Consider the following 16568-nt stretch of genomic DNA (forward strand, 5'->3'; position numbering starts at 1 on the left):
ACTAGGCAGGGTGTGTGCACCCACAGGTGTACCTAGTCAAAAAACCTGAGGGATTTCTCCTCAGGCCACCTTGAGCAGAAGATAAGATAAGAAAATACCTAAAAAACAGCAATCTCCCACTCTCCTACCTTCCTGCCATGGTCCTTAGAGATCCACAAATTGAAAGAACGTGGAGATGGAAGGTGAAAGCTGTGAACTCTTCTGTGAACAAGCATCACTGAGCAGCAGTCTAGCAACCCCCCATGTAACGTGCAATGCCTTACGGGCCATCATTCATACCCTCACAGGGTTGCTACAAATGTCTCAAGAGATACCATAAGAATCTAGAAGAATGCTCGTTTCATCCTTTTTTCCATAATCAAAAAATACCTAGCAAGTCACAGTCATTGCTCTAAACACTGGTTTTGAAACTTTTCAGCTAGGCTGGAGACAACCTTCGTCACAGTGATGATAAATCCCACCATGTGAAGACATCCTTCATCCCACACTTGACCATCCGTATGCCACAAATGTCCTACCATCAAGCCCTGCACACACCATAGGACTGATGTTCTCCAGAAGTGCCTGAGATTTACCATCTCAAGCGCAGATCAACTCCAGCAAGCACAACAGTTGGCCAAGATATGCCACAAAATTAAGTATTTGCCATTTCCCAATGGACCTTGATGAGGACAGTGCCAAGGGCAAACTCTGCGTCACCACAAACCGTCTGCACATTGTGCACATATGGCCTTGAAGTATGGACAAGTTTCATGTTAGGCACCACCATCTGCAAGAGGAGCGCGCCCCGGTTCTGCCAAGGCACGTTGTCTGGGGAGTGTAGCCCTTGAAGGCACTGCCATGCCAAACCATGTGCAGAAACACATGCCAAGTCTCTACTGAATGGGTTACGGTTGGTGTCACAGCCTTCAACAGCCACGGCATTTCATTCTTAACTTCAAACAAGGTTCGAAGCAGATGATCCCATCAGTGATTTGTGCATTTAAAACCATACAATCTCTTTTTTTGTACTTATCTCTTTTATAAGATTTATTACAATTTAATGTCAAATGACAAAACTGCCACAAACAGAGACTGAAACAGGCTCCTTAATTCAAAGAGTGGGATACGGGATGTAAAATGAACTTTGGTGCTCAAAAATCAGCAACATTGCTAATGCAATAACAAGATATAAAAGAATACTTTTTTTTTTTTTTTAATCTGAATTGAAAACTCAAAGTGCTCTAATGTTTCCACACATCACTGTGGTTTAATTCAGAGAATATTCTCATTTTATCTAAAATGCATAAGCAGGAAGCTGTAATCCATCGGCGTTTTTCCCCCTCTATTATGCTTCCCAGATATTCTCTCGACTGATACTCTTGCATAGCATTCACGTTGTAATAACAAGAGTGGAAAATAAAGGTAACACTCCAACTTCCAGCTAGTTGAGGAGATAACAGATATTTTTTTGTGCTGCAGAACTAGTTCTTGGCTTGTTTTATGCCACTGCAAGAAAGTGTTTTGACTTGCCTTTTGCAATTTCAATAGCCTACAAATGTTTTGTAACAAAATGTCAGCTGTGAAAGATGTTTGCAGTCTTAGCAGTGCCAACAAAACACAAGAGAAGGCAGACAAAAAAAAATTAATTATTTCCCGTTATTTGGGAACACGGCTGGCCTACTTTAGCAGAGCCTCTGCCCGCGTGGCTGGGCACCACGGACCCTGGCATCTAGAACCTGAAAAGGCTGCGGCTCTCCTTTGTTCTTCAAAGCCACGCCGCCATCATCCTGCATTTCCACCACTTTGATGGTTAGATAGCAAACGCCCGGGAAGCCCACGGAGACATTAGCACATACAGCCGCAACGTCTAATAAGACAGCTATTTGCATAAAAGATCAGCCACAATTTAAAATGTGTTGTGATAGATGTGGAAGGGGAATAGCAGATCTATATTAGCATGTACAAAACCAAGCTTGTTTTCACAATGTAATTCCCCGGGGACCATGGCTCATCACCTTCTCTTGCGAAGAATCCTCCATTCCCCGAGGAAGTAACTTGCTACGAGCCAGAGTTAAACTGAAATATGGATTAATAAGAGATAGTATTTATTATGTATGAATCTCGCTGTAGGAATGGCTTCAAACGCAACTTTCTGATCAGATTTCCGTAAAGGAGAAGCCAGGATCCTTTATGACTCCTGAAACCATCTGAAAAGAGCCATTCCCCTATTTAAAATAGCAGCAGTCATCCCGCAGTAACTGGTCATGTTAAATTTCCTGCAGGAAATTTGTCTTTTTCAGCCCATCCCTTCTGACAGCAGCGGGTGGAGGACCTGGCCTCTTCTCCATGTCTCTGCAGAAGAGGGACCACAAGGAGCAACATGCGGCAGCCGTTGGGTCCCTGGCATGTCAATGATTTTGCTACCACCCAAAAAGATGCAAAGGAGCTGCTCCTTTCACAGGCTACTAAACGGACTGCAAGAGAGATTTCAGATCACTGGAAGTCAACGTGAGCTCTCAACTTCTGAGCTTCTTCAAAAGAGGGTTTTAAGAAAATGCAGGGAGGTTGACTGGAATGATTATTTGTTTATTGCTATTTCACAGACTCTACAAGGTCAAAGGGATTTCTTTGTTTTTGTGGTTTCCTTAATTGTTTTCTCACCGTCTTTCCCTTCCCGCCTAGTAATTCACTTCTGAAGGCTTACACCCTCAGAAGAACAGATGATTTTTCTTCTCCTCCTGTTCTATTCATTAGCAGTGACTGATAATAATTAATGCACACAATAAATTGCCTATTATCACCTCCAACAGTCAATAGCATTTTGTGTTATAAAACAGTTCTGAAAGTCCATTCAAGGGCTGACCACAAGAGTGTTTAAATCCCAATGCACGATTCTTGACCAAAAAAAAAAAAAAAAAAAGTAAATCCATTATGTTAATGAAACAGAAATACGCTGTGATTGACTTCAAAAATAATAATAAAAAATAAGTGCAGGGACTATATAGCACAAAGACTGCACTTTATGCATTCATGGTGCAATACAGATGATTAATAATAGTAATAAAGCTTGGAGTGTCTATCAGAGAACACACAAAGACCTACATATGTGCATATGTACAAACTACCTTAGCAGTGATATTTGACAGTCTCCTATGTCTGAATTCTTCAACAATAAGCTGCCTCAATATTAGCAGAGGACACCTTAAAACAATAAAAATAATGTATGGGATGACTGTTTTTGTTGCTGAAATATAACTAGTCAGTTTAAAGAAACACTAAAAAAAAAACACCGCAGAACAGAAAAGTACTGTGACGAGTTGTAATTGAAAATGCAGGTGAATGCACAATGAATATCTGTGTTTATTAAGGAACACCTTATCTTTAATTACAAATGGATATCAAACTTAAAATTCCTTTTTTTGTTGTCTTTTTGTTGGATGCAATGCGGGTTAATAATTTCAACTCATAACCCAAACCGTTTTTGAATATGATTCAAAGCCTACTGTCAGTGAAAGAACTGTTTTTCATCAGTCACTTCCATAGTCTACAGTTTAATAAATAACAGGTATTATGGCTCTTACAAGATACAAGAGATAAAAATAGCCTTTTAGCCTCCTCAGGTAAAATCCAAGGAAGGCACTGGATTCTCTGTGGTCATCAAAGACTAGGTATCTCTGCATTTAAAGTGAGAACATGTCTGCAAATATATATTTTGGACATTATTGCTGTTATTTTAATTGGCTTTTTTGTGTACCACCTAATTACAGTAACTGTATTCTGTGAATAGCAATGGAAGGAATTTAATGCAAGCAACCAGCAGCCAAAACTGCAGGAATAATGCAGCTGAATATTTTATTCACACTTTGGTCAGGAATAAGAATTTAAAAAGCTTTACTAGTACTTAAAAAACATTCACTGGCTGACCTAAACATGTCTTATTCATAAGTCTTACAGCAGTCTTCACCATTCCTCTGGAAACTTTTTCTCAAAGGATGAGCATGCTTTTTCAAAGGAAAAAACACTTGCCCGTAGTGCTTCTGGTAGAATCTAGCTCTGCTTTCCTTGGGGACTTTTTATTTCTTTTTATTTCTTTTTTTTTTTTTTTAAATAAAAGGAATTTTACATATTTTTAATTTAATTTGATCTTGGAAGTAGTGGAGATCACTTTAAATTCAGTTAAATTTGGAAAAATTAAACAAAAAAAGCACAAAATGTATAAAGTCAGGTGGAAAAAACGTTGCTCAAATAACCCAAGGTTACATCCATCTAGGAATTAAAACTTTTATTCTGCCATGCATCAGGCCATTTGGTAGCTCCATGTAAGCAGCAGGCACAGAACTCCCATTGCTACTTCCAGGAAAACTTTGTGCTTCGGGGAAAGGTGCTGCTCTGCTCTTAGTTACACAACACCTACGAAACCCATGAAATTAGCTCCAAATTTATGTTCAAAAGCAGTACACCAGTAATAATATTCCATATGAACACTTAGTATATTCTCTGGGCCACTTCAAACTCCTGAGCATTCATCAAAACCAATTACAAAAAATAAATTCCAACAACAACCCAGATTAGTTCCACCTAATTCCAGGAATGTGAGACACCTAAATTCTGCAGAAAGGCCACCTCAGCTGCCTTTGCAGTGAAAGAAGAGATGCAATTGTAAAGAAATCAAAGCCAAACCAAAGCCAAATCACCTCTAGGAGTTCTGTCTCTGGGAGACTATGCTCCTAGACTGCAAAAATAAAGATCTTTTGAAAGACTTCACAGTGATGTAAATTTGTTTTTGTTTAAAGCAAAAAGAGACTTTTAAAATTGTCAGTGGTTCCTCCTATGCCCAGCAAAGTTTGTCACAGCTTCTACAGGAAGAAAAACCAAAATATATTTGGCCAAAACTCACTTACAAAAACATTACTTAGAAAACTTAGACAGAACATACACAACAAACTGTACAGTAATTGGTTTTATAGTACAACTTATAAAAAGCATGGCATTTTGCAGATGTGTGTTGCTATTTTAGGGATTATATGCACCTTACATTTACTTTTCATTATTAGGATTTGTTATTTGTCTCTAGAACCAAATTCCCTACGGATTTCAGAGTTGAACAGAGCTATACCATCTGTGGAACATATATACTTTTTAATTTGAAGACAGATCTTCGTCCAACCAAATTTAAAATTGCAAACTTTCAAAGCTGGAAGTTTTTTTGTAAGAATATATGACGGCATTGGTGCGTCAAGAAAATACCCTTGAAGTTCATGAAGGAGAAAAGCATCCATGTGGTTCACTTCTGCCTCGCCAGACAGTTCAACGTGTAGTATTTCCCAGAGGAAAGAGCTAAAGGGGAAATCACTGCTAAAGGGAAAATTATACAATAAATGACACCATATGCGGTATTTCAGAACTAACATTCTTCAAAATACCATAATCTGTTTAAACATTTTAGGGGGTTATGGTACAACTCAGGGGTAAATTGGTGGAAAGAGGCTCAGGCGGGCACCCAGCCCACCCTGCGCTCTCTGCCACCCGAGTTAAAACTTCATCAAGTCCAGAGCAACCATGGCAAGCAATTACTTGTTCTGCCTCAGCACATGAGGCAGCCACAGCAAAGGTTTTGTGGCTCAGTTAAATACAGGCAGCTTTATTCCCGCTTTGATCGCCAGCACGCACACCTTCAGCACTCATTTCCTTTGATGAAGTAGGGGATAATTTAAATAACAGGTATAAAGCAAGGGGTCAGAGACCTTAAATTTAAAAATCAGCTAAGTCTGTCTAAGCACTTCACTTTTAATATGTTATGAAGTTACAACTCTTGCATTTAGTAGAGCACCACGTGGCTTCACTGAGCTCCTATCCCCAGACCTCAGAAACTTTGCTTTGCCCTGCTGGATGGCACTGTACGGGAACAGCAATTTCTTCCTTCCCTTCTTTGAATTAGAAAATACTCCCTTTATTCTTTGTCGCATTGGTTTTGGGAAGTGACAAAAACCCGATTTTTTCCAGATGTTACTGCTTTCCTGGATTTGCCACAAGTCATAGCTTGCTGGGTGCTTTAATTATACACACTTTCTAATTCCTCATTTGAAGATCTTAAGCTTAGGCTCATCTTTGATGGAAATGAAATTCCTATTTCCTCCTTAAATTAGAAGAAATATTTAGGGAGTAATTATACTTCCCTTCAGCACGTTCACCTTAAACTGGAGGTCACAACCACCCAGAGGACCGAATGTCTGATTTTTGACATTTTCAATGTTGCAAAACGGGACACAACCTTCAGTGACTTTTTGAAGTTATTCACAATAAATAAATGCATATTAATATATTATTTTGTTTCCATTGTGCCTTTTCTTTTTTTTTTTTTTTTTGCTTGTGTTATACCATTAGAAATACATAATTTCTGGGTGAATTATTTAAAAATTAGAATTATTCGAAGAAATACATCAAAAGACATTTTGAAACTGATGGAGTTCTTCCTTGCCTCTCATCCCATTTTTCAAAAGTTACATTTTAAAGTGCATTAGGCTAAGTTTCAGCTTATTTTTTTCCCATTACTTCTATTACTGATATTCCAACTACTTCGACTTCATTTTCATTGAACTTTGTCTATCATTCATGGTGAAATACAGCTCTCACCAAATAGTCCACCCCAACCTGCCGATCAGCCTAATAAATCGAAACCAGAAGAAGAAAAGAGAATAGCCACAAATCAGCCACACAGGCAAAAAGCTGAGAGGCAGACAAGTGTGTCCTTCTAGTCCATATCTCGCTGCAGTGTAATACAATGTCCCATCACATATGACTTCAAGCCGTAATAATTGCTAAAACTGGCCACCACGCTTTTAGTCTAACAATTGTCTCACTTCTTACCTTGAGCAAGCACGCAACTGTTGAAAGCAGGCTACAAATGGTAGCAGCAAATAACACTTCAGCTCACGTAGACCTAATTGTAACACTTCAGCAAAACTGAATTATTAGCTCCATTGCAAAACCCAGTATTCAAAAGGACTTAATGTTCAGAATAAATGTGTTTTTTTGTTGTTGGTTGGTTTTTGTTTTTTCCTCTGAAACTACTGCAGCTCGATAAGTATTAAATAGCCTCATCTATAAATGAAGAAAAACAGTTGTATGCCCCTTTTGTTGTCTCCCATGATATTTCAGGGATTCAGGAAAGCAACTAAAAGCTTAATACACACACACACACACACACACACACATACATATTCTAGTCACTATGTAAAAGAACCACTAAGTGTAAAGAGTTTGAGTTCAGTGGGTTTGGCATCTACATTTTCTTTTGTTTTTCAATAACTGATTAAAGACAGAATAACCTGATAACCTTCCCCACAAAGACCAGAAGAGGAAGCTGCCATGCATTTCCTTAGCCTAACTGCACCACATCATTTTTGCAATTTTTCTTTAAAATTGTCTGAGGTGAACACCGCCAGAAAACCCGAATCTACAGGATTTAGCACTAACATAGCAAATGTAAAGTTCAGCCCTACAGCACTTAATAATGAGCTTAATAGTCCGGCTTAGTGAACAGACCCATCGATGTTAGCAGCAGCATTTTCAAAACCAAGTCCTACTCTACTGGCTTTGAAGGATTAGGCCATAATTGGGTGCAGAGTTTAATACAGCTTAAATAACATCGGTTCAGTAGGTTCCAAAGTAGTTCGAAACAATAGCCCAAGCACACTCTCTGCAGATTACATCTAAATTGCTCAAGACTTGGCTCTCCTGAAACCTACCTAGACAGCCCATTAAACACAATGATTTTTAAGACAAAGAACAAAGTAATAGTGTACACGATACCATCTCTTGAAGAGGTTTATATTCTATTTGGGCAAAAAAGTGAGCATAAAATCAGTGATATCTATCAAAATACGAATCTTGAAGGAAAAAAAAATGAATTAAAGGAGTGTATCAAAAGCAGGATAAAACCTTCATATGTGGAAACAGTCAAATGAAAAAAATGAACTCTGATAGACATCAGAAAATGTGTGAAACTCTTTAGTTGCCCTGTTTCAAGGCAAAGAGGACAAGCGTGGAGTGCAGCTGGAAAAAAAAAAAAAAAAAAAGGCAGCAAAAAGAAAAATCAGCAGATGGTAGAAAATGGAATAATGGTAGGTCATGTGAACTTTTGAAGGTGCCTGGTGCAATCATTCAGGCACATCTGCCTAGGTCCTTCCTACAGCCTCCCTGTAAGCTTTATGGCCATCCTGGTTGTTTCGATACTATTTTTTTTTCTTATAAGGCAAGTTAATGAAAGCCTATTATATAGTCTAATATAGTGCAACCATCTTTCCAGGTCTTCGCTCTTCCCAGAACTGACAGTGCAGGTCAGGATGCTCAAAACCAGACAAGTTTGGTCAGAGAGCCATTTCCCTGAGCTTTTTCTTCCAAATACCATTCTCTCCCCTTGATGGTCTCCTTGAGGTACAGCACAGATTCTATAGAGTCCTTCTATGGTCAGGATACAGAATTGAACAGAGCCTATACAATATACATCACTTGTGTGCAGTAAATGACAGAATGCAAGTACTTTGGATTCCCTACTCTGCATATATGGCTATGTTTTAGTACTGTACCCACATTTAGATCATAATTTCCATGGGTATATATAAACACACATGAAGATAAACAGGCTCTCTTCTCATGTAGAACTGGAAGAATTCATCCAGAAGCTTCGCTTCGTAAATCATTTCAGATGTATTTTACTGAAGCCATAAAGGATATTAGCAAGTGCACTGGGACCTTTTGTTTTAAATTACTATGATCTGTTACTTTAACAGAAGTTACTAATATTATTTAACCCCACTGGTGTACTTAAAATGAAAATAGTTTGAAGCTTTTTTAAATAGGTTTTGTCTCTATAATAATCATTTTTCCAGAATACCCTCTTCCTACTTAGCTTGTTAGTCCACTGCTTTGTATACCCAGAAAGCTTCTGAAAGAACCCAGACCTGCAAATTATCCTATCTTTCAGAATAAAAAGTTAAAAAGCAATCTAAGAATGCTCTGTTAACCTTTTTAATCCAAATTACAGAAAGATACATTCACAAATTAAATCGTATATGTCAGAAAAATCTAAAGAAAGAAGCATCCATTCTTGCTTTGACCATTTTATGAACACAGATTAAAAAATCCCAAATTACCAGCTGCTGAAATTTCTTGTGGTTCCTCTAAAATCATACTTATATTTATTCATGCCTAAGTCCAAGGTTGAAAAAAACACATTATAGAAAGCTTTCCATGATGCACTCAAATATCAAAAAAGAAACAATGCTTTCTGCATCGTGTGGAAAGGAAAGAAATGACAAAATCACAGGGGTGCCTCTCAGGATCACCTAGGACACCTAATACTACATACATAGGAGGGACGGGTGTCTAACATCTTGCTGAAGCCCAGCATGAGTGAGGTAAGGTAGACGTGTGGTCAGAAATATCATGGTAATCTTAAACCCACTTTCGCACAGGCATAGTGCCAAAGGCAGGCACCACCACCAAAGCACCACTGCCATTAGCAGCAGTAAGCCTGTGTTTTCACCATTTTTGGTATTTTTTTCAGGATACACTTTTCTGAGAAATTCCAATTAGAAACAACAATCCAGGACTGGTCTTACCACAGGGATTTGAACCGCCTCTCCACCTCCACCCCACCCTATCCTAGGCCGCACCAGCCCCTTTTGCCTCTGCCCTGCACCAGAGGCACCTTTGGCTGCAGGAGCTTCCTTACAGACCTGAAGTTTCTCATGGCCCCAGCTTTCCACCCAGATAAGATCATTCGTTCTGCATATGCAGCACTCCTACTTCCTAAATACATTTGCAGACAGATCGCAGTCTAACAAAGAGACTCACGCTGTGGTGATCCCAGCCATGCTACCACGAAGAAGCCAGGCTTCTTCATCAGCCCAGCAGTCACTGAACCACCCCAGTTTGTCACACCATTCCTTTTACGTTTACTCCCAGACAACTGGCTGAAACAATGAAAAGCATCACACCCGAAACTAACTCTGCTGAGAGCCCCCACAAGCTCTCATCCGCTGACAGTGGCCTCCAGCCATTGCTTCTGAGTGCTGGCAGCTACCCAGCTCTTTACCCATTTTATTGTTACTGTACAGTCCTAATTTTTAAATTAATTTTAATCTAGTAACAGTAAATCAAGGACCTAATCAAATTTAAATGTTAGCTATACGAATAGGGTACTGTCAGTTTGACAGCCAAGACACAAAAACAAAACAAATAATCCATTGCTTCAGGTTAACTGTTTCCTTTTGGCAGGGACATAAGTAATACAAAACTGGTCTTGCAGGAAAGTGATGTAATCTTAATTGCAGGCAGCTTAATCAGCTCCACACACAATGAGTTCAACACCAAAACTGCCTACTGGACAATTTCTGTGGCATACTCACTACGTGACCGAAGGATTTATGCTCTCTAAGAAGAGCTTTTGGGCATGATCACTTTTAAAGGCAGACAAAACCAGGAGGTGAGAGTTGAAGAAGAGGTGATGATATGGTAAAGCCAAGCACTGAAATGTCCCCTGTGCTGATTTGGTTGAGCAACAGGTGAAAAACATGGGTTAGCTGAAAAACAAAGTTAAAAATGTGTTCACCTGAAACTACAGGGGAGTCTCTGATTAAGATGCTGCTGCCACCAGCTCTGTGCTGGGGGTGACCTGCCTGTAAGAAAAGGCAGTGAAGTGGGGTGTATTCTGCTCCAGGAGCCCTGTTCACAGCCCATGCAACAGGTCAAGCTATTCAAAAATAGATTCAGGTTAAGGTGAGGGAAGTAAGATGCAGGTAGGGCTGACTCTTCCCTACGGGCTGCAACTGGAGCTGGAGGAATGGGGAGAAGGCGACCAGCTGGCAGCATCTTCAACCACCGCATCGAGGGCTTCCCAAGCACATCTGTCAGGGCCAGTCGTGAAAAAAACTGAGAGCAAGAGTTTGTAGAATTGAAAACTTCATATGCACAGATTACAATGAAAACACAATAGCCAAAAGCACAAAAAGCTACAAAGGCTGATTGATAATGTAAATGTGAGCATGAATTACCATGGGTAAACTTAACCTTTTCTTCATTTACATCACACAGTGCAGCCAGAAAGAAAACAGTCGAAACTTTGAAAGCTGCTATGCTTCCAAACCAATCTGTTTCCCCACTACAAAAAACAGTTCATAACATAAAAGGTTATTCTGTTTCATTATTTATTTTATTTCAGTGGAAACACATGAGGATAAACGTGGCTTTCTGGCTAGAGGCAACCAGCTACGGGCCATGTAACCTAAGCTTTTATTTTGTTGTCTTACTTAAGAATAGAAATAACAGCATTAGTAGCTGAACACAAACTGGTCCTGTGCACAAAATGGTGTGCATCAGCATGCCCTCTGGATTTTAACTTACCAATACTATTCTCAACATTAACCTAATGCTAACCTTTGCTCTTTTCCTCTCTCATACTTGCCCTTTCTTGCACAAGTGCCTCCTCCACTGTAAGCTTCTGCTGTCAGAACAGTCCTTCCCTGTTTATTCACTTCACCAGCTCAACAGCTATTTCTGGATTTTTTATTTTACCATTCCTCTCCTGACGACATCTCCTGACCCTCCTTACACGTGCTCTTGTGCTCACATTCACTAATTCATCACACTGTGTCTTTCTAATTCTGTCTTGTTTTTGATGGTAAACATATTGGATGAAGGATGACGCCAAGAACAATCACAGCACATGAATAAACAATATTTTGTTGGTATATAAATTATCACATTAACATTCGAAAAAGTCCTGGGACACAATAAACTATTGTATAAGCTCCATTGTATCATTGTAATATCTGGTTAGAGAGGCAAAATCAAATTTTAAAACATTACAGCTGTTTTTTAGCCTTGCTGTAAAATAAAGTAAAATAAAATAAAATAAAATAAAATAAAATAAAATAAAATAAAATAAAATAAAATAAAATAAAATAAAATAAAATAAATAATAGTAGAAGACATTGAAAACAAAGGAATTAGCACTGTCCATGTCAAGAATTTCTGGAGTGAGTGTTTACTTAATGCACTGAATTATAGGGGTAACTACACAGAGCCTGTGATACAAAAGTGCCTGGGGTGCCATGACATTTTCCCATGACCTTCAAATATAAGTCTAATAAAAAGTAAAAATGTATTGGGAATCATAGGTGTTGCAGACAATTTTGGGATGTTAAAGCTGCATTAATGCAAGTCCTTCTTGGAAAAGCATATGCAAGTGCTTTTTCTTCTTCTGTGGCAGTACCAGTGGCCATCTACTTTTGTTGTTCCACGAAACAGAGTTCCTCTATAAATGGCAAACACTGCAATTTTTCTGGAGCCGTTTTTCCTTTTTATCTTCTTTCCAGAGTGGAAAAAATCTTACCTGATTATTCCAAGCGTCGAAAAATACTTCAAGACCAAAACTGATTATTAAAGAGTTGTAACATAAATTGTGATTCTTCATCTCTTCTACCAACAACATCGTGATGTTTATGTTGTGCATAATATTGCAATGATGTATGAGATCATCAGCTTGCTAACTAAAAACAGTTTCACTGTGCCTGTGATTGATAAACTATGGAAGTATTAAAACATTAAAAATGTTAATCTTTGTAATAATCTCCTGAAAAGTTTTTATATTAATTTAAACCATCGATCATTTTAATATTTAATCATTGCAGACTTCATTTGAAATGAGGATAGCCATTGCACTGAAAAGCACTTCATCTTTCATTTTAAAAAATGATCAGCTTGTATGTATTCCGCCACGCTCTTTACATTTTTTCCCCAAGAAAAAGTAGACCTGTAAGCAAATGAAAAAAATCTACAAAAAACAACAGAAAACTATAAAGCGGAATCAGAAATATGAACTTTTGCAGTTCTGCTTCCCAGGAATAACTGTATTATAATGGTAGTATTGGAAGAGGGTCAGAGGATTGAAGGAGATGTCTATGTTTCCTTCTCTTTATGTATTTCATAACAAACATAACAATTTACTTAAGAAGAATAAGCACTTAACGGAGTGCCTTGGCTCTCCAAGGTGACGTTAACCCATTTTAGTTTTTTTAACTTGTAACCCCATTTTGTAACATTAGCCTACGTTAGGGATATGTAAAGACTTTTAGCTACGTTAGGGATATGTAAAGACTTTCCGAAGTATTCTAACCTCTCCTCTTCTGTAATTCACAGCTTGTCTTGCCTAATGAAAATTCAGATTAATATGGAAACATCCCAAAGGAAAACAAAACCAAGAACTTCCTAGCTATGAGAAATATCTCAAGGAAATTCTATAATTAATCAGAATTGTAAGTAATGTTGATGATATTCACCTGGTTTCTTCTGAAAGATTTTAAAAAATATTTAAGAAACAAAAATTAATTCATGGTATCAAGGAACAATTTACACAGACAAATCCAGGGCAAATGTCTTCATTGCACTACAAAACAAACAAACAAAAACCACAAGTTGTCTTGTTTTCTGTATAGTCCCTATGAAAACTGGTTGTTTCCTGGAGGTATTGCCATAAAGTGCACCAAGTTTCTATAGTCCTTTAAGACTCAGCTGCAAGATATGGCTGAAATATCTGAACAAAGTAGATCCTGGCTATACACTGGCCAGCATAGCAGGTTAATATATTAGCTTACATGGCCAGGTATTCATTCACTCTTTGTGATCAATAGTGGGTTAGAGGATTTTCCCATACCTGCCATAAAACTCACACAAATTGGCTTCCTTTTCTTAAAAAAAAGCTGCAATGTGATGGCAAGAGGTATGAAAAAGTCAAGGAACAGGTAAAAGTGCATATGGAATCTTCCAATGTCCGTAAACTGATTCTGTGTAATTCAAGTTTATGAAAATTTAAAAGAAAAACAAATAAAAGCACTGACTTTATGCATGATTTTTTAAAGAAAAAAAATAATAATTGTTGCATATTATATTTTACTGAAGTCTGTTTTAAGGAAAGATGTGGAAAAATCCTATACATTAAATATGATGCAGTAATTGAATTCAGGAGCTCAGCTGTTTGCATCAGAAGCAGAAGGGATAATCCTGTTTTTACAGAACTTAATAGAAACACATACATAGACATATATGTGTGTATATATAGACACAAGATTTAAAGTTAATTACACGAGAAGTTTTGCCAATTATAACAGGAATCTCCATTTTAGTGATCGGATATAATCTGTTCAAACCTAGGTATTTGAAAAGCCCCCATATCTATGTTGAAATAACTGATTTTTTTCTATAGAAAAAAAATACTACAAAATTTTAGACTAAAAAATCAACTGTAGAATATCACTGCAAACTCTTCTTTATTAAATCAATAAACAGAATAACAGAATCATTGATGTTGGAACAGAGTTCTTGAGGTCACCTAGTCAACATCCCTACTAAAACAGATTGAGCTAGCAGATTATAAATACAGAGTTATACAATAAATTATAAAAAGGATTTATATGTTGAAGCAAGAATAGCAGAAAAAAAAAAAAAAGTGAACAATTGTCAACTCTTTACACTGGTGATTAATTTATTTCAAAGTAAACCCTTCATTGTTTTCTCTATGCTCATACTTAGAGTACTGACCTGAAGTACACTTCCATCTTCAGGGCTTCTATAAACACACAAAACAAGTCCTAGAGGGGTAAGTTGTACTAATTCACAATCAAAGATAATCATGCCAACAAAAGCATCTGCCAAGATTTTCCTTTGTGAACAGACAAGCTATTTTCTGAACAACCAAGTTTGTCCCTAGCCCATTTTGTACCAAGAGGTGAAGTGATTCAGCAAGGCAAAACATGCCAAATAGCAATACTTAAGGAATAATTCAAATTTTGCCATAACTGTAGATCTTCTGCATCCCTTTTACAGTTTCCCACTACGGAAGTCACTTATCAGTAGCGAAGGCTGGAAGAACCAGTCTTTATTAATAGGTATCCTCGCATCCTGATCAGTAAATAGCTCTCTATTTTAGGAATGAGCCGGATCCTTAACAGCAAAGAACTTGAGCCCCTTAGGATGTCATTGAACTAGCGTGTGGGAATGCATGTGCCATACCTACAGCCCAGTTACACCATAAGCGCTCTTAGAGGGGTGTTCTGGCACTATACTCGATCGTCACCACTACGTAGGCTGTTGAGACATGCAGCAATTTTAGAACCATATGAAAATGCTGGCAAAAAAAAACCTACTGACTTTGCACTTAGAAACATTGCGGTTCCTGTATTTCTGTCCAGGATCTTCTGAACCTAAGCACGATCAATGCACTCACGGAAAACACAAGGGAGCCCAACATCCCCAGAGGTCAACACCCACAAGGTAAACACTGCAAAGGCAACAAATCCGGGTTGTATCTCATTTAGTGCCTGTGCAGAGGCGGCTGATGCAGCCTGCTGACCACATATGGCTCCGTGTGCCATGGTCCCAACTCATGGTCTGTGGGGGACCAGCCTGAACACGCTGCTGCTAGTTGTCCCACTCCCAGCCACCTGGAAACCCCACGGGCAGGTCTTTACATGGGATGGGATTTTTACATGGGATGGGGTTTTTACATGGGACAGGGCTGTACATGGGGTCAGTGTTCTACATGTGAACCCAACCAAGCTGCCTCTGTGGGTGCCACATGAGACTTAGTGCTCTTGAGGGCGCATCCTGCAGCCCATGGTGGCCTCACATGGACCCATTACAAGCCTCCTGTCAGCCCCACCACCCTCAGCAGCCCCTTGGCAGGGCCAGCGCATGCCTCACACCCCTCCCTGACCACAGAGCCCCCCAGCAGGGGATGTGTTTCCCACAAAAGCAGCCTTGGCCGGCAACCCAGCCTGGCACAGGCTGCCTGTGGGCACAGGGGAGCAAGGGGGCTGCCAAGGATTGCCTCAGGGCAGCGGGAGGCGGGGGAAAGGGGAAAGCCCTTTCTGCCCACACCCAAAATGGCCGCGGCGGCCACAGCCGCTGCCCCCTCCCGCCCCCCTCAGCCCACGTCCCGTGGGCGGCACCCGGGCGCCGCGCCGGCCAATAGCGGAGGCGAGCGCTTCCTCCCGGCCAATGGCGGCGGGGCCCCGCGGCGGGCAGCGGGGCCGGCCGAGAGCGCCGCCGGCGCGGGCGCGCCCTGCCCGCAGGCCAATGGCGCCCCCGGCGCCCCGAGGAGGGGGGCGGGGGAGATAGGGGGGGAGCGGTTGCCATGGCAACCGTGGGCCTAGTGACTGCGGCCGGGCCTAGCCCCGCGGCCCGCCGCCCACCCCGGGACGCGGCGCGGTACCTGGGGCCGAGCGGCGGAGCTCCGCCTCCTGCCTGCTGCCTGCTCCCTCCTCCGGCGGCGGGGCGGCGTCCTGTGCCGCCGGGCCTCGCCGCCGCCCCCCGCCCCGGCGCCCCCGCCGCTCCGCCTCCCGCTCCAGCCCGCCCGCAGCGCCGGGCAGCGGCCTACGTGGGGCCGGGGCGGAGGGGGGGCCGGGCCCAGCCCTTGGCACCTGCGGGTTGCACGGCCCCGGCAGCCCTGGAAGGGTGGTGGGAGGTCGGGCGGGCGCTGTGCCCTGCCTCACATCCCCTGTTCAGTCCCCACCACCCACCTGTGA

The 16568-nt window shown here is 40.5% G+C and overlaps 1 protein-coding gene across 1 annotated transcript in view; it reads right to left on the reverse strand.

The window, feature by feature from the left end:
• Window positions 1–16339, reverse strand: part of TRIQK (triple QxxK/R motif containing) — a 57338-nt gene extending 40999 nt beyond the window's left edge. The window contains exon 1 of the mRNA XM_084281218.1: window positions 16256–16339. The gene's annotated coding sequence lies outside the window, so the exon portion shown is untranslated. The remainder of the gene's footprint in view (window positions 1–16255) is intronic.
• Between the last annotated feature and the right edge of the window lie 229 nt (window positions 16340–16568).

Source organism: Netta rufina (genome assembly GCF_964035555.1).
Source record: "Netta rufina genome assembly, chromosome: 2".
NCBI lineage: Eukaryota > Metazoa > Chordata > Aves > Anseriformes > Anatidae > Netta > Netta rufina.